The 25,640-nt window shown below is 46.9% G+C and overlaps 1 protein-coding gene across 1 annotated transcript in view; it reads right to left on the reverse strand.

Annotated features, from left to right (window-relative positions):
* DNAI4 (dynein axonemal intermediate chain 4) overlaps positions 1–25,640 on the reverse strand; it is a 603,028-nt gene that overhangs the window by 463,121 nt on the left and 114,267 nt on the right. The window lies entirely within an intron of this gene.

Here is a 25,640-nt window from a genome sequence, read left to right on the forward strand (position 1 = left end):
GAAATTTGATAGATCCCATGCAGACCTCAAGAAGGATATAGCCTCAATTGGAGAACGCACAGATGCCCTGGATAGGAAACAGGAAGATATAATTATAGACCATACATAGACCTTACCAATCTTCTCTCCTATTCCGAGAACTTGGCTACCCAAATCTCCTCACTAGAGGCTAAGCTTGCAGATCTTGAGGAAAGATCCAGGAAGAACAACTTGAGAATTAGGGGGATCCCTTAAACAGTTTCTTCCCAAGACCTGGATAGCTAACTGAAGGAACTTGTCACGGATACCAGACGGCTAAGGCTATCCCCCACCCCCCTACAACCTCACCCCTGTTGTTTCTCAGTGGTTTTGGGCTCCTCAGAGCAACCACCTTCTCTGGAAGCTGTTTGTTTGCTTTGTTTTGGCTTGTTTTTGTGTTCAGAGAAGAGTTGGTTTATGACCAGGAAAACCCTCCTAGGCTGGCCGGGCTCCTGGAACTCCCGGTCGGCCGCCTCACAACGGACACCTGCCTAACCCTTCTCAGGCTGGCCAGGCTCCTGGAAATCCCGGTCGGCCACAGGAGAGCAGAACACCCGCTAAATTTAACCATGTGCCCCAGAGCTCGGCTCTTTTGGGGATTAGTAGCCCCTGGGGAGTACAAGGGGTGGGGGAATTGCTGGAGGGGAGCTCCTTTGGGAACCGGGGGTTTTGGACACCCGTAACCCCATAACTTCAATGGACTGTAACTCCGGTCCCCAGTAACGAATCATGCTGATTTTTGGACTGTGAAATCTGGGGACAGAGAGCTTTAAAATGACACCCCGCTCCAATGGGATCACCCCTAAACCGCCACCCATAGGTATTGAGATTATGTGGGACTGTGGCTCCTATGGAGGCGCCGGTCAGTCTGGAGGGGCGGGAATGGCTGGAAAATTGTGGGATTGTCCTTTGTTTTATCAAGATGAGCTGTGTGTATAAAAGGAGTGTATGTTTTACAATAAAATCAGTTCCTGTTTAACCTGAATGCTAGTCTGTCTAGTTATTTAGGTGAGCTCCAGCTAAAATCACTTTCCTGAGCTACATAGCAGCCTGTTCCAGGCAGAGGAAGGACACGCTGGAAGAGCTACCTAGTCTGGGTAGCTGGAGTCTGTCACAGGGTGGGACCCTGAGTACTGGTGCTGTCGGGCATCAGGGGTGGCTACAGGCTATGATCACTTGCCAGCTACATAGCTGCAGTTGCCAGGGAGGAAGCAGGACCCCTTTTGGCTGAGCTACCCAGTCGGGGTAGCCGGGGTATCCGTCACATTGGCTGGCAGTGGTGGGATCTGCTTCTTTCACACAGTTTCTGCTGACAGAGGAGACGTACCACAGTAGCTGGTAAATATGGAGGCAGAGTTCCTAGGGAGAGTACAAAAGATGCTGACCGGAACAAATGATCCTTGTTCGGAAAAGGACGTTTTGGCATGGAGGAACCTTACCCTCCGAGACCTCTGGTGGGAGGCTCTGCAACAGGAGTAGGAAAATGGAAAGGTCCTCCCCACAAATGACACGAGATTTCGGGTTCGGTGGACCGTGAGACTGCCTTTCCTGGGAGAACAGCCAAAGAAGGAATGGCTATCTGTTCTACATAGACTGATCCAGCAAGAGATGTGGGTTTAGGACGGCTATCGGGCCCTCCAATGGCTCGCTATTCAAGCGCAGCCATGGCTGGAGGAAGGCTCCCCCACAGAAGGCTTTAGCTTCGGCGGCCCTGGATTGCTGTTTACAAAAAGGACAGAGGACCCACAGTTTGGAAGCGAGACAGACCAGGGTCTGGAGGATATCTCTGGGCTCCAAGAGGAACTGCTGGATCTCTTGGAGGAGACCTGGCTGCTGGACAATCTGGATTTTATAATTGACCAGGAAGAGACACTGGTCAAGGAATACAAGAGGCTGCTGGATCTCGCTAAGCAGCACGCCAGGGGCATACAGATCTGGGGTGCAGCCCTCTGGGATTCATGGAGCTCGACTGTGGAGGAGTGGCAGCAAAGAGAAAGGGAACCAGGGCTGCTGGATCCTGATCAGCATTCTGGCTCTGAGCTTATAGACTTGGACAAGGGAGCCACCCCAGCAGAAGTGCTGACAACAGGGCAGAGAGCCGGCGGCCTCTGCCCAACACCTGTAACAGCTCCAGGAAACCTGGGAGCTGAGGTAGTCATCCTCCCTCCCCTTACAGAGAACCCCTTGCAGGTAGAGATGGATGTCAATAACTCTCCCCAGTGGTAGAGCCGTCCACTGGGAGCGGAGGTAGTTGTCCTCCCTCCCCGTAAACAGAACCCCTTCCCGGGAGAGGAGACAGTCACTCTCTCCCCAGCGGCAGAGCCAGGAGCCGGGAGAGGAGACAGTCGGTCTCTCTCCCCAGCGGCAGAGCCATCCCCTGGGAGCGGAGGTAGTCGTCCTCCCTCCCCGTAAACAGAACCCCTTCCCGGGAGATGAGACAGTCGGTCTCTCTCCCCAGCAGCAGAGCCAGGAGCCGGGAGAGGAGACAGTCGGTCTCTCTCTCCCCAGCGGCAGAGCCATCCCCTGGGAGCGGAGGTAGTTGTCCTTCCTCCCCGTAAACAGAACCACTTCCTGGGAGAGGAGACAGTCGGTCTCTCTCCCCAGTGGCAGAGCCAGGAGCCGGGAGAGGAGACAGTCGGTCTCTCTTCCCAGCGGCAGAGCCATCCACCGGGAGCGGAGGTAGTCATCCTCCCTCCCCTTACAGAGAAACCCTTGCAGGGAGAGATGGGTACCGATATCTCTCCCCAGCGGCCGAATCCGTTTCTGGGAGAGGAGACAGTTGGTCTCTCTCCCTAGCAGCAGCACAGTTTCCCATGGAGCGGAAGTAGCAGACCTCCCTCCCCAGCGGTAGATCTCCTTCTCGGGAGAAGAGACAGACGGACTTTCCCCTCAGTAGCTTGGCAGGGGGTCTACCCTTTTCTTGTCCTGGAGTATTTCTCACAGGGTGCAGGCGTTGCATTGGGCAAGGAGGATAAAAGTGTATTCAGTTGGTGCCACATGTTTGGGCACCAGAGCTTTACCTGCCCCACCAAGGAGCAACCTCCCCCTCTGGTCTGGGGTGGGAATACAGCTGGGAAACCGGCACTAGCTTTGTTTGTGGGTGGGTCACAGAGTGTCACGGAGAGAGGCAGTGTGGCCATAAAACTTAAGGACACTAGAACTTGTGGGACAGCAATTGTTTTGGAGCCGGCCTTTGAAAACTTGTTCGGGACGTTGTCTTATGTGACTATCCCTGCGCCCAGGGCGCAGGGTATAAACGTCAGCAGGAACCCCCCAGGATGCCCCAAGCTCAGGAGAGATGGGATAACCTCTCCCAGCAACCGAGAAGTGGAGGGCCACCGTCGGACAGCCCCAGGCCGACACGTTAAGGGTCTAGCCGGGTCTGCCGAACTGGAGGGGGGGAGATGTCACGGATACAAAGGCGGCTAAGGCTATCCCCCACCCCCCTACAACCTCACCCCTGTTGTTTCTCAGTGGTTTTGGGCTCCTCAGAGCAACCACCATCTCTGGAAGCTGTTTGTTTGCTTTGTTTTGGCTTGTTTTTGTGTTCAGAGAAGAGTTGGTTTATGACCAGGAAAACCCTCCTAGGCTGGCCGGGCTCCTGGAACTCCGGGTCGGCCGCCTCACAACGGACACCCACCTAACCCCTCTCAGGCTGGCCAGGCTCGTGGAACTCCCGGTCGGCCACAGGAGAGCAGAACACCCGCTAAATTTAACCCAGGTCACTCCAGCAACTATGTGCCCCAGAGCTCCGCTCTTTTGGGTATTAGTAGCCCCTGGGGAGTACAAGGGGTGGGGGAATTGCCGGAGGGAAGCTCCTTTGGGAACTGGGGGTTTTGGACACCCCTAACCCCATAACTTCAACAGACTGTTACTCCGGTCCCCAGTAACCAATCATGCTGAAGAACCGTTGCTCCACCGGGATCACCCCGAAACCGCCACCCATAGGTATTGAGATTATGTGGGACTGTGGCTCCTATGGAGGCGTCGGTCAGTCTGGAGGGGCGGGAATGGCGGGAAAATTGTGGGATTGTCCTTTGTGTTATCAAGATGAGCTGTGTGTATAAAAGGAGTGTATGTTTTACAATAAAATCAGTTCCTGTTTAACCTGAATTCTATTCTGTCTAGTTATTTAGGTAATCTCCAGCTAAAATCACTTTCCTGAGCTACATAGCAGCCTGAGCTACATAGCAGCCTGTTCCAGGCAGAGGAAGGACACGCTGGAAGAGCTACCTAGTCTGGGTAGCTGGAGTCTGCCACAGGGTGGGACCCTGAGTACTGGTGCTGTCGGGCATCAGGGGTGGCTACAGGCTGTGGTCACTTGCCAGCTACATAGCTGCAGTCGGCAGGGAGGAAGCAGGACCCCTTTTGGCGGAGCTACCCAGTCGGGGTAGCCGGGGTATCCGTCACAGAACTCTTTAAAGAACTAGTCCCAGAGGCGAAGGACTCGGACATCCTGATGGACAGAGCCCACAGAGTGGCGTGGCTGTGCTCCCTCTCAACAGACAAACCTAGGAATGTGGTGACCAGGCTCTATTATTTCACGTTTAAAAACCAGATCATCAATGTCGATATGAGATCCAAAACCCTCCCAGAAAAATTTGAACAAATACAGATCTTCCCGGACATGTCAGCACACACGCTCTATCTGAGGACTTATGCAGATTACACCAAAAGTTTGAGAACCAAGGGCATAAGATACCGTTAGAGCTTTCCTGTAAGACTCCTTATAACAAAGGACAGCCACTTGCACATGATCTCAACGTCAGAAGAGGCAAGACTTCTTCTGAAAAAGTGGGGTCTTCTCCGAGAGGATTGAGAAATACCCTCCTCACGGATGCCCCCACTGAGAGCTAGAGCTCCTGAGTGGCAACCTCTTCCACACATATCTGCTCTGACAGCTAGAAGGCATCTAACTAGCCACCGCAACTCCCTGTGATGATGAACTCACCATATTCCAGCTTCCTCCTTTGAGTCAGGAGACCCAATAGGATGGCAGCCAGGACTAGAGGTAGAGGCCTATGTGACCTGAAAGTATCCTTTACAGTATGCTCCCCTGATTCCTGGGGAAGCCTCAGAACTCTGAGCTATGAATGTTGTGTTCAAGTGGTCTTCAAGTTAGTTCAGCTACTCGTGACCTAGCCGAGAACATTTGGTTGGTCATGAGAGACATATGTTCCCAAGATCCTATATGTTTTGTTACGTTAAATGTTGATATTTGTACTATTCATGTTCACCTTTTTTCACAGGTTTATACCCCACAGGCCCGGAGCCACCACCCCACCCAAAGCTAAGACCTCCCCTAGTGTTAACCCAATGTCACCTATCTGGCTAAATCCTGTCGACATGACGAATAGCATATCTAACTATAAGCACCTTATCTACCCCTCTCCAATACCTTAGCAAAACTGACTTAACATCCCATGCATTAGAGAATGGCTCACTTTTTTCCCTACAGTAATGACCCCCCTTGAGGACTATGCAGGTTAGCTAAAGCTGGTACGTAAAGGTTATGAAAGCCCTTCCATAGATGTGGGCCCCTCCAAAATCCAAACCCCAAACCTTATCAACCCCCTCCATTTATAAGCGCTTGAATAAACGCTTATATAAGAGTAGTTCTAGGACTCTAGCGCCCCTAGAGCTACCCTGAGCAGTGCTATTACGCACTAGTGATTCTCCAATTTGTGACAATGAATGTACGATGCAGATATGTTTTTCTCTCTCTTCTACCTCTTTCTCTCTCCTTCCGCTCTTTCTCTACCTTTTCTCTTCCCCCACCACCCCAACAGGTTAAATAAACAGACATCCACCGAAACCCTTCTGAAGTTGACCCATGGCGGAGTTAACAATAGCTACCTTAAACACAAAAGGACTGAATACCCCCACAAAATGGAGCCTACTGGTAAGGTACTTGAAAAAAATAAATTGATGATTGCATACATACAAGAGACACACTGGACTGACCCGTCCCCACATACACCCTACACCCTATACCCGATCTGTGAGACGGCCTCCTATACAAACAAAAAAAGAGATGTCGCCAAGACAGGACGTCAAGTATACCCCTATCACCATATAGAGAGACCTGGAAGGCAGATACCTGATACTCGTCTGCTATTTAGACGATACCCTATACACCCTAGTTAATATCTATGTCCCTAATACACATCAGATCCCATTTTTGAGACACTTAGTGGAGAGAGTGGACCAGCTTAAGAGAGGTACCGTCCTCCTAGGTGGAGATTTTAATGCAGCCTGGGATCCCTCACTAGACAGACGGACAGGTAAAGACCCAGACCTTGATAGAGGGACGTGCCTTTTATCTAAGAGATTTCGTAACCTTATAATGAGACATAACTATTTTGACATCTGGCGATGTCTACACACGACGGAGAGGGACTATACCTTCTATTCCAAGGCACACCACTCTTATTCTCGTATTGACTACATGTTCACGGACTCATGGACCCTAGACAAAACTCGCTCTGTGAGAATCGTAGTGTGTCCGTGGTCTGATCATGACATGCTGATTGTCAGCATAAACCCGTTCCTCCCTGATAGTAACTTACGTTTGTGGAGGCTAGCTGATTAAAAAACCCTGGACTCAACAGACAGCGACTGACTTACGGGACTTTTTCAAATGGAATGACACCAAACAAACGATGGACACTAATTAGAGGTACTTTCTTAAAAAGAGCGGCATGGTTGAGGTGGGACAGAGGTGCCACTTTGGCGCAACTTTTTGGAGAGCTTAGGCCCCTAGAACTACAGAATAATTTGCACCCTGACCCTACTTTGGCTGGTCGTATTGGACAGCTTTGGGCTGAGATCACGACCAAGGAGATGGCCCGTGTTACGGTTACCCTTAGTCTCGCTGAGAGATGGACCGCTTAGTAGCCTGGATTCCTATTGCTGAAGAGGGGAGAAACTGCTTTCCATAGTATTCTATATGAGTCTCGCAAATGTAGAATAATCCCCCTTAGCTGTAGTACAGCTAGGATACCCTTCTGCCCACAAAAACGAGTCAACGCTGCGATTGAGGGACAACCAAGAACTGAGGACTGGGATGCCCAGCCTGCTTTTTATTTAGGTTACATGCACACAGGGAACTCCCAGGGGGGGAAGCATAAAATCCCCCATCACACATTTAGACAAAGCCCTTGGACAGGCCACCGCAGATAACAAGTACACACAAGAAAACAATTGAGTCCTTCTTATCACCTAGCAGTGAATGCTTATCACAAACTTAATTACAGTACACAATATGCTAGGAAACCTGCCTCAGAAAATAGTTTTCTCAAAACTGAACAGAGTTAACCCTTTATGAAATGATACTTGTTACAGTTTTCTTGGAGCCCTTCTTAGGCGCTGGCTTGGCTGGTTCAGGCATTGCTGCTGGGAAATAAGTTTCTTCACAACAAAATAACTAATGCTTCTGTAACAGTGCTCCCTTTCTGTGGAACACTCTGGCAGACACGGTCTGACCCCTTTTCGGGGCAGACTAAGGCTGTCCAGACCGCTGGTTATGCGGGGCTGAGGTCGGTTTGTCTGGACAACCCGTCGGCGTTGCCATTCTGTTTCCCAGGTCTGTAAGTAATGGTGAAATTGAAGGGTTGCAACGATAAACTCCAACGTAATAGCCTGCCATTATCTCCAGAGACCCGGTTCAGCCACACCAACGGGTTATGGTCGGTGACCAGAGTGAACTCCTGCCCATATAAATAGGGAGTCAATTTCTTTAATGCCCACACCAAAGCCAAACACTCCTTTTCGACCGCTGCATAGCTGACTTCGCGGGGCAGGAGCTTCCGGCTGATGTAGGCAACTGGATGCTCCCCTCCATCTTCGCCTACTTGGCTGAGGACGGCTCCCAGCCCGAACATGGAAGCATCTGTATGGACGATAAAACGTTTGTTAAGGGCTGGAGCCGCCAAGACAGGAGCGTTAATTAGAGCATTTTTGAGAGCCTGGAAAGCCGTTTCACAGTGGGGAGACCACAGGACCTGTCGAGGTAAGTTCTTCTTGGTCAAGTCAGTCAGGGGTTTGGCAAGTGTGCTGTAGTCTGGTACGAACCGTCTATAGTACCCTGCCGTGCCCAGGAAGGCTAGGACCTGAGTCTTAGTGATGGGGGTGGGCCAATTGGCGACAGCTTCTATCTTGGCCGGCTCTGGTCGCTGCTTTCCACACCCCACCCGGTGACCCAGGTACTGTACCTCGGCCATCCCAAAGTGGCATTTTTCTGGCTTCAGAGTCAGGCCAGCAGCCCGGATCTGATCCAGAACCATTCCTATGTGAGCTAAGTGGTCCTCCCATGACTCACTGTGGATCGCTATGTCGTCCAGGTAGGCGCAAGCAAAACTCTGGAAGCCATCCAGGAGCCTATCCACCAAGCGCTGGAATGTAGCTGGGGCATTCTTCATCCCAAACGGCATTACCCTAAACTGATATAAGCCGAATGGGGTGACGAATGCCGACTTGGGGATAGCCTCCGGGGCCAGGGGAATCTGCCAGTAACCTTTGCAGAGGTCAATAGTGGTCAGGTAATTTCCCCTGGCTATACGATCGAGTAGCTCGTCTACCCTGGGCATAGGGTAAGCGTCCGTCACGGTCTTTTCATTGAGCCTCCGATAGTCTACGCAGAACCGGGTGGTCCCATCTTTCTTGGGCACCAAGACAACTGGGGAGGCCCAGGGACTATCGGAGGGCTCAATTACCCTGAGTTGGAGCATCTCATCGATCTCCTTCTTCATTCCTATCCTAACTGCTTCGGGGATTCGGTACGGAGCCTGGCGCAAGGGAGCTTGTCCCGGAGTATCTACCTGGTGGGTGGTTAAAGTAGTGTACCCTGGCTTCGGGGAGAAGGTGAGGTGTTTGGACTGTAGGAGTTGGTTGAGCTGCTCCCTTTCAGTGGGGCTAAGTCGGTCTCCTATCTGAACCTGAGCCACTATACCTGTGGGGAGACTCTTTTCTAATAGGTCTGGAATGGGTAGACTGTCGGGGCCTTCCTGAGGGGAACAACATACGGCCATCACGTTCTCTGGTCGCTCAAAATATTCCTTGAGCATGTTTACATGGAATGTCTTTCTAAGATTGTTGTCGTGGCAGCTAGCTATCACATAAGTGGTGTCTCCCCTTTTCTCTACGATCTGGTAGGGGCCCTGCCAGGACGCCTGCAATTTGTCTGTCTTCACCGGCTTAAGTACTAACACCTTTTGTCCTATGGTAAAGATTCTCTTTCGGGCCCCCCGATCGTACCATACTTTCTGTCTTCTCTGGGCCGACTGGAGATTAGCCCGCACGGATTTGGCTAATTGCTCCATTCGGTCCCTAAGTTCCAGCACGTATGGCACAATGGGGACACCGTCAGTCTCCATCTCTCCCTCCCAGTGCTCCCGGATCAGGTTTAGGGGTCCCCGTACCTTTCTTCCGTAGAGCAACTCGAAGGGAGAGAACCCTGTCGTTTCCTGGGGCACCTCCCGATAAGCAAAAAGGAGGTGCGGCAGGAAGCGTTCCCAGTCTCGGTATTCCTGAGTGAACGTCTTGAGCATTTGCTTGAGGGTCCCATTAGGTCAATAGCAACCCGGCTGAAGGGTTCCTCTACAATGGGCATATTTACTAGATGGGCTTTAGGGTGATCGCCTCGCCTTCCTACTCGTTGACACACATCGCAGGTGTTACAGTAAGTTCTAACGTCAGCGTGTACCCCTGGCCAAAAGAACGTGTGAGTAATGCGGTGTAGGGTACGGGTTACAGCTAGGTGGCCTGCTAAGGGGATGTCGTGGCCTATCTTGAGGATTTCTTGACGGTATTTGTGGGGCACTACCAGCTGTCGCCTACGCTGTCCCCTTTTCTCTGTCCAGCGGTATAGTTTCCCTTTTTCCCATAAGAATGTTTCATTATCTGCCCCGCCCCCTCCGGTCTCTGCTCGTTCCCGGTACTTTTGTAAGGTCGGGTCAGTCTTAGACTCTGTCTCGAAAGCATCTGGGGTGTCCCAGGGTATGGGGCCTAACATGTCAGGCAAGGTCGGGGTAGGTCTTACCTGTGTCTCCCGCACTGGTGAGAGTTCTCGCTCCGTCCGGGCTTGGGCCCGTGTAGTCACTGGGTCCGCCTCGTTGTTGCATACTGGAGCATAGGCAGAAGTCATGGGGCCCAAATCATTGCCCAGTAGTACTTCGGCAGGTAAATTATCCATTATGCCCACGTTCACAGCCCCCTTTCCCGCTCCCCAATCAAGATGCACTTTAGCTGTTGGAATTTTGTACACATCCCCCCCCGCCACTCTAACGGCCACAGTCTGTCCGGATCGCTTGTGCTCTGGCACCAAATGACTCTGTACCAGCGTGATAGTAGCCCCTGTGTCTCTCAATCCCTTGGTAGATCGCCCCTCGAGCCATACCTTCTGCCGATGGTGCTGGCGGTTATCTGAGGCAGCATATACAGGGTCCGCCTCGTGAAGCGGCCCCAAATATTCCTCCATAGGGGCCTCTTGGTTAACACAGAGGGTCCGGGCCGGACGATATGCCCCAGAGGGGTAATTGTAATTCCTGGGTGTCTGGTGCGTATTAAGGGGGCAGCTAGCCATGAAATGCCCTGGTTGCTTGCATCGGTGGCAAGTCGGTCTGGGACGCTCAGAGCTGTTATTGGGTGGTCCTGAGTGTCGGGCGGGCCCTGCGGGCACCAGGGCTCGGAATTCAGCACGAGGGGGTGCACGGTAAACCTCTCTGGGTTCGTGAAGACGGGAGTCATAATGTTCATCGGCCAATTTGGCTGCTTCTTCTAAGGTAGAAGGTCGCCTGTCTCGCAGCCATTCCTTCCCTTGCTGTTCCATGCCATTATAAAAATGTTCTAAGAGAAACAATTGTAAAATTTCCTCACCAGTCACCGCTTTACTTCCGCTCATCCAGTGATTTGCCGCTCTCCGCATTCGGTGCGCCCATTCCATATGGGTATCGTTAGGCTTCTTTTTCGTGCCCCGAAACTGTCGGCGATACGCGTCCGGAGTTACTGCGTACCATCGCAACAGTGTCTCCTTAACTAGCTCATACTGTGTCACTTCCTCAGCACCCAGAGTACGAAAGGCTTCCAGGGCTCGCCCGGATAGTTTCCCAGACAATATCGTGGGCCACTCCCTGTTGGGAATCTGGTGCAGGGCACATTGCCTTTCGAAGTCCGCCAAATATTCATCAATCCCTGTCTCGCTCTCTAGGAAGGGTCGAAATGCCGCATAGGGTATCTTGGGCCTCCCAGCATTTTCGACAGGGATGATTACCTGCGGGGCTTCAGCATTGCGGTGTGCGTTCGCTAGGTTGAGTTCGTGGGCTCGAGTCTCTCGTATATCCTTGTCCGCTTCCGCCATCAACTGCTGTACCAATTCCATGGAGGGGTTCGGCCCGTACAGTGAGAGCCTCTCCCGAACAATCCTGGTTTTTTCGTCACTAATCGTGGTCGGTGTTTCCGCCATTGTGAAGCTCTGATCCAGTTCGGTCAATTCTGCGATCAGCTCTCTCCTCGGCCAGTTGCTGGCGTACCCCCCTCTGCTTTCAAGTAAATCCTTTAGGGTTGTACGCTTCAATTTTTCGTAAGCGCTCTCCATCCGTTCTGTACCTCTCCTAGGAAATCCAGGAAAAATCCCACCGCTGCCGCCAAATGTTACGGTTACCCTTAGTCTCGCTGAGAGATGGACCGCTTAGTAGCCTGGATTCCTATTGCTGAAGAGGGGAGAAACTGCTTTCCATAGTATTCTATATGAGTCTCGCAAATGTAGAATAATCCCCCTTAGCTGTAGTACAGCTAGGATACCCTTCTGCCCACAAAAACGAGTCAACGCTGCGATTGAGGGACAACCAAGAACTGAGGACTGGGATGCCCAGCCTGCTTTTTATTTAGGTTACATGCACACAGGGAACTCCCAGGGGGGGAAGCATAAAATCCCCCATCACACATTTAGACAAAGCCCTTGGACAGGCCACCGCAGATAACAAGTACACACAAGAAAACAATTGAGTCCTTCTTATCACCTAGCAGTGAATGCTTATCACAAACTTAATTACAGTACACAATATGCTAGGAAACCTGCCTCAGAAAATAGTTTTCTCAAAACTGAACAGAGTTAACCCTTTATGAAATGATACTTGTTACAGTTTTCTTGGAGCCCTTCTTAGGCGCTGGCTTGGCTGGTTCAGGCATTGCTGCTGGGAAATAAGTTTCTTCACAACAAAATAACTAATGCTTCTGTAACAGCCCGCATGCAGGAGTCTACACTTAAATTTAGAAAACTTGTTCTTCTATCAGGGAAACAGGGCAGATAGATTATTAGCTACTAAACTCAGGGCTAGAACTAAAACTACACAAATTCATAAGATAACTCACCTAGGCGAAACCCTCCATGCCCCTAGGGATATAGGAGAGGCCTTTATGGCCTACTATAGAGAACTGTACAATCTGGATACCTGCTTTCATACACCTAGAGTGGATTTGCACTCCGTTACAACCTTTCTCTCGTCCCTAAACCTCCCTAGCTTTGATGCAGATAGGGTGGACCTCGTGGCAAACTCCATAACTCACTCAGAAATTAAAGAAGCTATTAGGTCACTTAAAGGGACATGCCACCCACATTTTTTCTTTTATGATTTAGAAAGAGAATGCAATGTTAAACATCTTTCTACAGGGAGTGCAGAATTATTAGGCAAATGAGTATTTTGACCACATCATCCTCTTTATGCATGTTGTCTTACTCCAAGCTGTATAGGCTCGAAAGCCTACTACCAATTAAGCATATTAGGTGATGTGCATCTCTGTAATGAGAAGGGGTGTGGTCTAATGACATCAACACCCTATATCAGGTGTGCATAATTATTAGGCAACTTCCTTTCCTTTGGCAAAATGGGTCAAAAGAAGGACTTGACAGGCTCAGAAAAGTCAAAAATAGTGAGATATCTTGCAGAGGGATGCAGCACTCTTAAAATTGCAAAGCTTCTGAAGCGTGATCATCGAACAATCAAGCGTTTCATTCAAAATAGTCAACAGGGTCGCAAGAAGCGTGTGGAAAAACCAAGGCGCAAAATAACTGCCCATGAACTGAGAAAAGTCAAGCGTGCAGCTGCCAAGATTCCACTTGCCACCAGTTTGGCCATATTTCAGAGCTGCAACATCACTGGAGTGCCCAAAAGCACAAGGTGTGTAATACTCAGAGACATGGCCAAGGTAAGAAAGGCTGAAAGACGACCACCACTGAACAAGACACACAAGCTGAAACGTCAAGACTGGGCCAAGAAATATCTCAAGACTGATTTTTCTAAGGTTTTATGGACTGATGAAATGAGAGTGAGTCTTGATGGGCCAGATGGATGGGCCAGTGGCTGGATTGGTAAAGGGCAGAGAGCTCCAGTCCGACTCAGACGCCAGCAAGGTGGAGGTGGAGTACTGGTTTGGGCTGGTATCATCAAAGATGAGCTTGTGGGGCCTTTTCGGGTTGAGGATGGAGTCAAGCTCAACTCCCAGTCCTACTGCCAGTTTCTGGAAGACACCTTCTTCAAGCAGTGGTACAGGAAGAAGTCTGCATCCTTCAAGAAAAACATGATTTTCATGCAGGACAATGCTCCATCACACGCGTCCAAGTACTCCACAGCGTGGCTGGCAAGAAAGGGTATAAAAGAAGAAAATCTAATGACATGGCCTCCTTGTTCACCTGATCTGAACCCCATTGAGAACCTGTGGTCCATCATCAAATGTGAGATTTACAAGGAGGGAAAACAGTACACCTCTCTGAACAGTGTCTGGGAGGCTGTGGTTGCTGCTGCACGCAATGTTGATGGTGAACAGATCAAAACACTGACAGAATCCATGGATGGCAGGCTTTTGAGTGTCCTTGCAAAGAAAGGTGGCTATATTGGTCACTGATTTGTTTTTGTTTTGTTTTTGAATGTCAGAAATGTATATTTGTGAATGTTGAGATGTTATATTGGTTTCACTGGTAAAAATAAATAATTGAAATGGGTATATATTTGTTTTTTGTTAAGTTGCCTAATAATTATGCACAGTAATAGTCACCTGCACACACAGATATCCCCCTAAAATAGCTATAACTAAAAACTACTTCCAAAACTATTCAGCTTTGATATTAATGAGTTTTTTGGGTTCATTGAGAACATGGTTGTTGTTCAATAATAAAATTAATCCTCAAAAATACAACTTGCCTAATAATTCTGCACTCCCTGTAATTTACTTATATTATCTAATTTGTTTTATTCTCTTCATATTCTTTGATGAAAAGCATATCTAGATATGCCCACTAGCTGCTGATTGGTTGCTGCACATAGAAGCATCATGTGCTTGGCTCACCATGTGCATTGCTTTTTCTTCAAATAAGGATATTTTAAAAATTAAGCAAAATAAATTATGGAAGTAAATTGGAATGTTGTTTAAATTTCCATTCTCTATCTGAATCATGAAAGAAAGATTTTGAGTATAGCGGCCCTTTAAACTACACAAGGCCCCTGGACCAGATGGGTATACCCCCCTATTTTACAAAACTTACGCTAATGTCCTCATTCCATACCTGCAGCGCCTGTTCGCTGAAACCTTTGAAAGCGGCTCCCTACCTCGAGAATTCCTAGAAGCCTCCATATTGACTATACCAAAAGAGGGTAAAGACCCGTCACTGTGTCAGAGTTACCGGCCCTTATCACTCATAAACCTAGACATAAAGATTTTCTCCAAGATATTGGCCACTAGATTGGGTCAGCAGCTCCCGGATGTAATCAAAAGAGATCAAGTAGGCTTTGTGATAAATCGTCAGGGCACTGATAGCACAAGCTGCTTATTGAATGTTTTTGCAGAGGCTAATAGTTCCGAAATACCCCTTCTCACCCTGTCGTTTGATGCTGAAAAGGCGTTTGACAGGGTGAGATGGGACTACCTCATGGCGGTCCTGAAAGCTGTGGGCCTTCCTGAAGGCTACCGCAGAGCAGCAGGAGCACTCTACTCTGGTCCGACAGGCAGAGTTAAAGGTCTGGGATTCTGTTCCTGTCCTTTTGACCTTAGGAATGGAACCTGGCAGGGTTGCCCTCTGTCATCCCTCCTCTTTGTGCTAGCTATTGAGCCGTTAGCTGTCGCCATTAGGGCAAAAAAGGATATTAAGGGAATATATATACATGGGACGTACCAGAAGCTCAGCCTATTTGCAGACGATTTAACTGTCTTCCTGACGGACCCAGACCAACCTCTCCCTTGCCTCCTTGACCTCTTTGACCTTTTTGGTGAATTGTCCTATTACAAACTCAATGTCGCTAAGACAGAGGTCTACCCATTACATATCCCCATGACCCAACTATGTACCCTACAGAGTCAATATAAGTTTAAATGGAATTTGAAAGGAATTAGACACCTAGGTGTCTTCCTCTCACATGACTAGATACAAAGAAATTTCCTCAAGGGCCCTCTTAATAAATAGAAGGGATACTATAAGGGGGAGATGAGCAGTAACTTGGATGTGGTACTTATTTCTCTCATACTTGAAGGGTCTATTAGGGTTAATTTATATAAAACAAATAGTCTATTGTTATAAATTCCCTGTATATATTTTAGTATTGGGAATAATATCTAATAGCCTAACCAACATATTTAGGCAGTGGGACTATTAAGGTTAATTTATATTGAATAAATAGTCTATTGTTACAATTTCCCTGGGAATAATACCTAATAGTCTGACTAAAATATTAAGGTTGATTTGCTATAATCTATGTAGAGGGTACAAGAAATATTAAACACCTTGGTACTAGCAAGATATGAGATCAATTTTCAAGACAGCCTTTTATGTAAATTTAATATTTGTTCTTTCAATTTGATTCAGCTTTAACGAACATGGGATAATGCATACTGTAGCATATTTTATGTTAGTTACATATACTTTTAATGTTTGTTTGTTTTTGATATTAAGGGGTTAAATATGCATGTAATATGTCCCAGTATAAGAGGGCCATGTTTGGGAACACCTGTTGTCTCTGATGAAACGCCACTAGGGGGCGTGAAACGCGTCAGCCGTTCATTCTGTGTCACATTTGTCTAGCCTCTAAGAAAAATAAAGGATTTTTTTGAAGTTTAATGCTGGTGCTGCCTTTTCTATTTTTGTATTGCTGGTTGTGGCAATCGATTCGTTGCCCATTTAGGCATTGCACCCAGTCACCGCATGCTCTACTTGCCCATTTTTGCCGATACCATGGCGGCGTCCGTGACATCATCATCCTGAGCCACAGTCTGGGCCGGCCGGAGAGTTTGGAGCGGCCGCTTGCCTTTTACCTGCAAAGAAATTTCCTGGATGGGAAGAATATCTGCATTCAAAATAATGCTTCTCCCGAAACTCACTTATCTATATTGATCCCTTCCGCTGCAACTCCCCAATACATACCTAGACAACTTCCTATCAATATTAAACAGATACGTTTGGTCGAACTCACGCCTACGTATAGCAAGTAAAATATTGCAGGCACCAATAGATAGAGAAGAACTGGGCCTCCCAAACCTCCAAACATATTATGAGGCTGCCATGCTTCCGCATATAGCAGGCTGGGGTACCAGAAGGGAACATCCCTGCTGTTATGATATTAAACAAGCTACCTTACCCCATGGCATCCTACTGTCAGACCTGATATGGAACCCACAAAACTGTAGACTTCTGGCCTCTCCGCCTAATCTGGTGATAAAATACTGCCTCTCCATGTGGCATAAATTGCGCCACTCCCCTCAGGTAGCCCCTCACCCATCACCTATACATGGTATACAGGGCCTTCTTAAGGGCCTACCGGACTCATGCTCCTCTGGCTGGTCTGCTCTCTCCATCACAACCATACAAGATATGCATATCAGGGGTACTTGGGCCTCAGGCCCTGAGCTTATTTCACACTTCAAGATCCCACGCAAACTGCACTTTGAAGTCACCCGCTTTAGATCCCTAATACATAGTTGGAATTTCCTCAAAACTGAACTGCGTAACTCAACAATATGGGAATCTAGGTGGAAGATGGGAATACAAGACCACAGACCACTCACAACATATTACCAATGTCTACTAAAACTGCCCTAAATTACAAAAGACACACAATATATTAGCTTGGGAAAAAGATCTAGATAAAGTATTTGATGCCCAAACTTGGATGAAAGCAATTGCCGACACCAGACAGACAATACATAGTATAACGTTTTTCAAATTGTTCTACAAACTCTTAACGAGGTGGCACTGGGTCCCCAACAGGGTACATAGATTTTCCCCAGATACCTCGGACAGGTGCTGGAGGAGATGCGGCCGTAGAGGAGACAATGTCCACACTTGGTGGAGTTGTCCAGAATTACAGCAGTTATGGACCAAAGTCCTTAACCTGGTAAAACACCTTTCTATACCTGTGAGTTGGGGCCCTGAGACTTGCTTGCTGCATCTAAACATGTCTAAAATCCCGAAACTCCAGAAACAGCTCCTTATATACCTTTTAATGTCCACCAAACTTGCTATAGCAAGATGCTGGAAACAACTGAATGCCCCTACCTTAGATAAAGTCCTTGAGATTATGTCTCATGTTAAAATGATAGAAGAGGCGGTCTGTATAAATACGGGAACCATAGACCTACATACTACCACATGGGCCCCATGGGAGGCACTCCCTCAAAGAATGATGTCTGAAGTCTAAATCCATTAATTGCTCCCCTACTTCCATCCCCCTTCCTCCCTGACATTCTCCCTACCTTTATATTTTCTTCATTCTCTCTCTTCTTCTTTACTTCTACAATTTTCTCTCTACCTTCGATACCTGTTCACATGATTGCCTTTGTAACTGTATCTCATCCCCTCAAGAATAATGAGAGGTGAGACATGATGCTATAAAATATATCTCTCGAAATATCTAATAATGTGACCCAATGTTTCTTTTTAGTGTTTAAATTATACTATCTTTGTTCATGGAGCAGTGGTTTACAGCTCCTAGAAGCTTTCAATGGACACTCCTCACCACAGAGACAACCCTTATGAGGGTCCAGAAATTTGTATGCCTATACTATCTGAAAAATGTTTGAGGTTTATGACAACTGGCTAGACTCCTGTGGGAGTCTGGAGACTTCACTCCGATGAGATGTTTATTACACTGTGTTTTGCATACTTTGTATTATGAATAGGACTACCTAAACACGTTTTACTGTTGTACCACTGATTATGCTGTGCCCTCAATGAAAATTATATTAAAAAAAAGATAAACAGCATATTGTGTCTTGAAAAGAATTTAATAGCACATAAAAACAAATTACATCTCATATAAAAATGCATATACGCAAATATTATTAATGCCCCTATAGTTACCTTATATTAAAAAATATATATGTGTGTGTTAGTGCCGGCACTGAAAAATCGATTCCACAGTTTACAGTTTTCCAAAGATATCCTATAAGGTGTGAGGGATCAGATCTTTATTGTCCACAGACAATAAAAATTCAATGGCAATCAGGCACAATACATCCTCTCGGTCAGGGTGCCAGGAATCAGACTGAGACAAGAAGTGCAAAAATAATCACACCTTTATTAATAACAAAATAATAAAAAGTCCACAAGTCAAATAACAAGCCAGGAGTCAAAATCAGAGCTGGTAGTCAGACGAGCCGAGTCAGGAGCCAAAGCGAATAGTCAGACGAGCCGGAATCAGGAACAAGGAGAACAGCAAAGTCAGGAACAAGCCAGGGATCAGGAACCAGAAGAGAAGTCAGACTAGCCAGGTAATACACAGGAACTCACAAACTGTCTGAGACAACGCAAGGGCAAAGCATACTGAACAGAGGCCCTTTAAATAATAAGTGATGACATCACAAATCTGAGACTGCAACCTGTCTCACACGGATGATGTACAACAGTCTGGCCATAAGAGGGCGTGCAGGAAATGAGCAGCATCACACACTCTGAACCAGATTTAGCAAGAAAGGTGAGTAAAATGGCTGCCAGCAGCACATGGCAAACAAAGCAGGGAAAAAACCCTGACGGCACCCTCCCCTCAACGACACCTTCCCCACGGGAGGACAAAAGGCTTATTGGGGAAATGGGCATGGAAGGCACGGAGGAGGGTGGGAGCATGAACATCAGAGGAAGGAAACCATGAACGCTCCTCTGGACCGTAACCCCTCCAGTGAACCCCTGGACATACAATAGTCAATAATGCTGCTGACCTCATATTCTTCATGGTTGTCAACAAAGATAAGATGGGACGAGGCAACACAGTGGTAAACCGATTACAAACCAATGGTTTCAAAAGGGAGACATGAAAAACATTGGAGATGCGCATAGCAGGAGGAAGGTCAAGAGCGTAGGCCACAGGAGTGACCCGTCGGAGTATCCGAAAAGGACCAACATAACGGGGAGCCAGTTTATTGGAAGGCACATGAAGGTTTAAGTTGTAGGAGAACAGCCAAACCCTTTCACCAACCTGGTAGGAAGGCGCGGGCAGACGCCTACGATCAGCCTGGAACTTTTGGCGCTGCATAGAACGATGCAGGCAATCCTGAATCTGCACCCACGTAGAACGGAGTTGCTGGAGATTCTCCTCAAAAGCTGAAATTCCCTGAGACATGAATGAATCTGGCAACAAGGATGGTTGAAACCTATAATTCACCATGAACGGGGATAACTGGGAGGAAGCATTAATAGTACTATTATGAGTCAACTCTGCACAAGGTAACATTTCAGACCAATTATTGTGGTGATCTGAGACATAGCAACGGAGGAACTGTTCCAGAGCTTGATTAGATCGTTCCGTAGCCCCATTGGATTGAGGGTGATATGCCGAGGAGAAAGAAAGCTGGATCCCCATTTGAGCACAAAAGGAACGCCAAAATCTGGACACAAACTGGCTACTCCGGTCCTTGGGTAACCCATGTAAACAGAAGACCTCCCGGGCAAAAATTGAAGCAAGCTCCAGAGCAGTAGGCAACTTCTTCAAGGGAAAGCAATGTGACATTTTAGAAAAACGGTCAACCACCATTAGGATAACAGTACTGCCATTAGGGAGCTTGACAATGAAGTCCATGGAAAGATGTGTCCATGGACGCTCACCATTAGCAATAGGTTGAAGAAGACCCACAGGTAGACGTTGAGGAGTCTTATTCTCTGAACAGACTGAGCAGGAGGCAACATATGCAGCAACATCAGAACAAAGACCTGGCCACCAGAATTGTCGAGTGACAGACCAAATCATTTGGTTCTTGCCCAGGTGACCTGCGGCTTTAGGATAGTGGTAAGTATGCCAGAGTTTAGTTCGAAGAGTTTCAGGTACAAAGCACTTACCACTAGGTTTCTCAGGAGGTGCATTGGTTTGTGCAGCCAGGTTCTCCTCCCCTAAGGGAGAAGTCACATTTGTACGTATGGTGGCCAAAATATGGTCAGGAGGTAAAACTGGAATAGGTACAGACTCCTCCTTGGACAGAGGCGAAAATTGACGAGAGAGGGCATCAGCCCTAACATTCTTACTACCAGGCAGGTAGGAGACCACATAATTAAACCAAGACAAAAATAGCACCCATCTGGCCTGTCGAGGCGACAAACATTTTGCTTCGGATAGATAAGTCAAATTCTTGTCGTCGGTAAGAATGAGCACTGGTATGCTAGTACCCTCAAGAAGATGCCTCCATTCCTTGAGTGCCAAAATTATGGCCAGTAATTCCCTGTCGCCAATTTCATAATTGCACTCCGCCAGAGACAATTTCTTAGAGAAGAAACCGCACGGATGCAAGGAACCGTCAGGTGTAGGACTTTGAGACATGAGGGCACCTACTCCAGTCTCAGACTCATCAACCTCAAGAATAAAAGGCAGGAAAGGGTTAGGATGAGCCAGAACTGGAGCAGCAGCAAAGGCAGTCTTAAAGGGACATTAAACACTAAATAAATGCTAGATAGAATGATGCATTCAAAGAAAAGATTAGTCCATGACTAACATGTAGATGTATTTTTTAAAGTTTCATTAGTTGTTTAAAAAGTGACAAAATAAGTGTAAAGGTTTAGTGTCTATAAAACACTGGGAGCTGCCATGTTGTAACTTGTGTTACCTTCTCTGCTGTGGCCAATTAGGGTCAGTTATAAATAGGTCACTAGAGTGTGCAGCCAGCCAATAGTTGGGCTGGATTTAACAGTGTTCTGCACTTCCATTTCTAACAGGAACTGAAAAGCTCACAATTTCAAAATGGAATTACAAGCAAAGAGGACAAAATAAATAATGAAAGTATATTGCAGAGTTGTTTTATTACATACAATTTATCATTTTATATTACCATCTCAAAGTGTTTAATGTCCCTTTAAGACTCTCAAAAGCCTTATTGGCAGTAGGTGACCAATGAAGTGGATCATTCTCCTTACGGGTCATGTCAGTGATAGGTTTGACCAAGGAAGAAAAGTTTTTAATAAACTTCCTATAGTAATTGTCAAAGCCCAAAAAACATTGAATAGAGCGAAGACCAACTGGGCAAGGCCACTGCAGGACTGCAGACAACTTATCAGGATCCATGGAGAACCCTGCAACGGAGATTGCATAACCTAGATAGGTTAATTGAGTCTGATGGAACTCACATTTTTCAAGTTTACAAAAAAGGCCGTTGTCACGTAGTCTCTGAATTACCCGTGTAACATCAGAACGATGAGCCTCAAGAGTGGGTGAGTGTATGAGGATATCATCTAAGTACACCACAACACACTGCTGCAACATATCTCGTAGAACATCATTAATAAATTCCTGGAAAACAGCTGGAGCATTACCTAGGCCAAAGGGCATTACAAAATACTAGTAATGCCCGCTCCTGGTGTTAAATGCTGTTTTCCATTCGTGGCCCTCCTTAATCCTAACAAGATTGCATGCTCCTCTCAAATCAAGTTTAGAAAAGACCGTAGCTCCCTTGAGGCGGTCAAAGAGTTCCGTAATGAGCGGAATAGGGTAAGCATTCTTAATGTTAAGACGATTAAGACCCCTATAATCGATGCATGGTCTTAACTCGCCACCCTTTTTCTTCACGAAGAAGAAGCCAGCCCCTACAGGAGAGAAGGATTTGCGGATGACCCCCCCCGTGACAAAGCATCGGCAACATACTCCTCCATAGCACAATTCTCTGCAACCAAGAGAGGGTAAACCCGGCCCCAAGGAGGAATGGCTCCGGGTTGCAGGTCTATGGCACAATCGTAAGACCGGTGAGAAGGCAACGTACCCGCAAGCACCTTGTCAAAAACGTCTTGGAACTCTCGGTACTCCTCAGACAATTGAGATACCGAAGAAGTGCACAGGACTTTGACTGGTTGCCGAAGACAAGTGGAAATACATTGCAGAAACCATGACAACATTTTGGACCTACGCCAGTCGAGACTTAGATTGTGCTTTTGGAGCCAGGGATAACCCAGAACAACCGGAAAATGTGGAGAGTTAATCATCTGGAACCGGAGGGTTTCAAAATGGAGAGCCCCAACACCCATGGATAACGAAGTGGTTTTGTGAGTAACAAGTGCAGGCTGAAGAGGCCTGCCATCAATGGCCTCAATAGCAAGCGGAACGGACCAAGGCAATACAGGAATGGAGTGCTGTGATACAAAAGCACTGTCAATGAAATAGCCCGCAGCACCGGAGTCAACAAGAGCCTGGGTGACTATGGAGGAGTCCACCCTGGAAAGGACAACCGTGACCAAAGGTTTCTCCTTTAGCGGTTCCGGGGACGAGTATAAACCACCCAAGGTCTACCCCCGACAGGACCCTAGGTGAGAGCGTTTAACCGGCCATGTAGGACAAAACTTTAAAAGGTGGCCCTGTAACCCGCAATAGAGACGGAGCCCCTCCCTCCTCCTAAAGGCCCTCTCCGCTGCGGAGAGATGCGTAAATCCCAACTGCATCGGCACAGCAGTACCTGGTGACTCGGGACCAGGAGACATGGGAGGAGAGGGAGGCATGGGTGGGAACGACAACGTAAGAGACAACGGTACAGGAGGCTTCCGCAAGCGCTCCTTGAAAAAGGGCCTCTCTCTGAGTCTGATGTCAATTAGGATTAAAAAAGACACCAAAGCCTTGAGATCCTTTGGTAAATATCTGGCAGCAACTTCGCCTTTAATCACATCAGAAAACACATGAAAGAAGGCGGCAATAAGGGCTTCATTGTTCCAACCAACCTCTGCAGCAAGCATACGGAACGCAATGGCATACTGAGCAACAGATCTCGTACCTTGCTGAATGGACATGAGTCGTTTTGCAGCAGAGGAGGAGTGAGCCGGAACATCAAATACCCTTTCGAAAGGAGGCCACAAATTCAGGGTAATTAGAAATCACAGGTTTATTAGTCTCCCACAAGGAATTAGCCCAGGCAAGGGCCGTGTCAGAGAGTAAAGAGATGAGAAAGCCCACCTTAGCTCTGTCAGAGGGAAACGCCTGAGGTAACATCTCAAAGAAAATGGCCACCTGGTTCAAAAACCATCTGCACTGATTAGGATTGCCTCCATAACGCTGAGGTCGAGGTGCAGAACTGGACATGCTCCTGGTAGGACTAAGTGCAGCAGCGGAAATAGGAGCAGCCATAACTTGTGGGACACTCTGGTCCAAATGTGCAGTGCGAGTCAGCAGGGTTTCCTGTTCATCAATCTTGGAAATGATTGTAGGTAAAGGTGGATTATTAGCACCATCAGGATTCATGGCCCTTGCGTAATGTCACGGTGCCAGGAATCAGACTGAGACGAGAAGTGCAAAAATAATCACACCTTTATTAATAACAAAAATAATAAAAAGTCAACAAGTAAAATAACAAGCCAGGAGTCAAAACCAGAGCTGGTAGTCAGACGAGCCGAGTCAGGAGCCAAAGTGAGTAGTCAGACGAGCCGGAATCAGGAACAAGTAGAACAGCAAAGTCAGGAACAAGCCAGGGATCAGGAACCAGAAGAGACGTCAGACAGCTAGTTAATACAGAGGAACTCACAAACAGGTCTGAGACAACTCAAGGGCAAAGCATACTGAACAGAGGCCCTTTAAATAATAAGTGATGACATCACAATTCTGAGACTGCAACCTGTCTCACATGGATGATGTACAACAGTCTGGCCATAAGAGGGTGTGCAGGAAATGAGCAGCATCACACACTCTGAACCAGATTCAGCAAGAAATGCGAGTAAAATGGCTGCCAGCAACATGTGGCAAACAAAGAAGGGAAAAAACCCAGACACTCTCTCTGTTTCTATTCCAATAGATGAACCTGTGGGGCAAAATAGGCAAAAAAATAAAATAGTGCAACCCTGCTAAACCAGATTAGCCAAAACCTGAGCATTAAAAATACTCACTGTATAGTCAAAATAGGCTATTTGGACTATCCGGTGAGTATTTTTACTCTAAGGTACCTATAGGGGCATTAATATGTGCGTATATGCATTTTTTATATGTAATTTGATTTTATGTGCTATTAAATTCTTTTCAAGACACGATATGCTGTTTATCCTTTTTAAAGGAGCTCCCCACTATTTGTATTCTTTTTGTCCTGAGTGTTGTAGCTGACCTACACTGTGAACATTTTTTCAGGTCTTTCAAACACTGTTAGTATTTGTGGCTGTTTTGGTGATATTATCCAATGATCTTCAAAGACAGTTGGGAAAACTTCTATGATGTATGGGATTATAGAACATCAGCAAGCCCCATGTCAGATTATTGGATGCAAGAATGTAAGAGAGTATTAAATGCACTCATGCATTTTTTTTGGTGGAGTGCAGATCATGATTTTGCTTCTCGTTATCTGGGGCCTCTGTACCTCGCTCTTTTCACTTGACTTCAGACTGAAGACATGCTTTTGTGAACTGGAATCTAATATGGAGATTCTAATGCTGAAGTTTCCTTGTAAAGAGCCTGAGATCGTTTAGGGAGCCATGCATATTTTCAGATTTTTCTGGATCCTATACTGATCAACAATTAAAATAGCATTAATGATTTGCCCACAGTATATACTAGTTACTAGAAAATTATTATTTACGTTCAAATACATCTGCATATTAGCATCACTTGTGTTTGTGTGTGTATTACAAACTTACTCATTGGAGTAGGTGCATTTGCCATTATATAAGAGTTTTTTTTATTTTATTCTAAATGTAGCCACCAATCAGCAAGCGCTATCCAGGGTGCTGAACCAAAAATGGGCCGGCTCCAAAGATAACATTCCTGCTTTTTCAAATAAAGATAGCAAGAGAATTAAGAAAAATTGATAATAGGAGTAAATTAGAAAATTGCTTGAAATTGCTGCTCAATCTGAATCTTGAAAAAAAAATTGGGTTTAGTATCCCTTTAAATTTGTAAGAAAGCCCATTCAATACTACCACTGCAGGCACTTTCCTTGGGTATCTCCCTATCTGTATTACTCCTCTAATGTCACTTGCAGCGTCTGCTCTCTGCCAATCTCCATCATATATAATCACACAAATGTGTTCGTTTAAAAGTCACTCCAAGTCACTATTATAATAACACAGTCCAGAAGCTGTGTACATGGTAACCTCTCCCCTCATTGTTGGCTATGAGGCTGCACACACCATGATGTGGCTTAGCTGCATCACTGTGTATTGTGAGTAATGCAAAAATGACAAATAAGAGCTGCAATATCACTTTAAG

Source organism: Bombina bombina, chromosome 10 (genome assembly GCF_027579735.1).
Source record: "Bombina bombina isolate aBomBom1 chromosome 10, aBomBom1.pri, whole genome shotgun sequence".
NCBI lineage: Eukaryota > Metazoa > Chordata > Amphibia > Anura > Bombinatoridae > Bombina > Bombina bombina.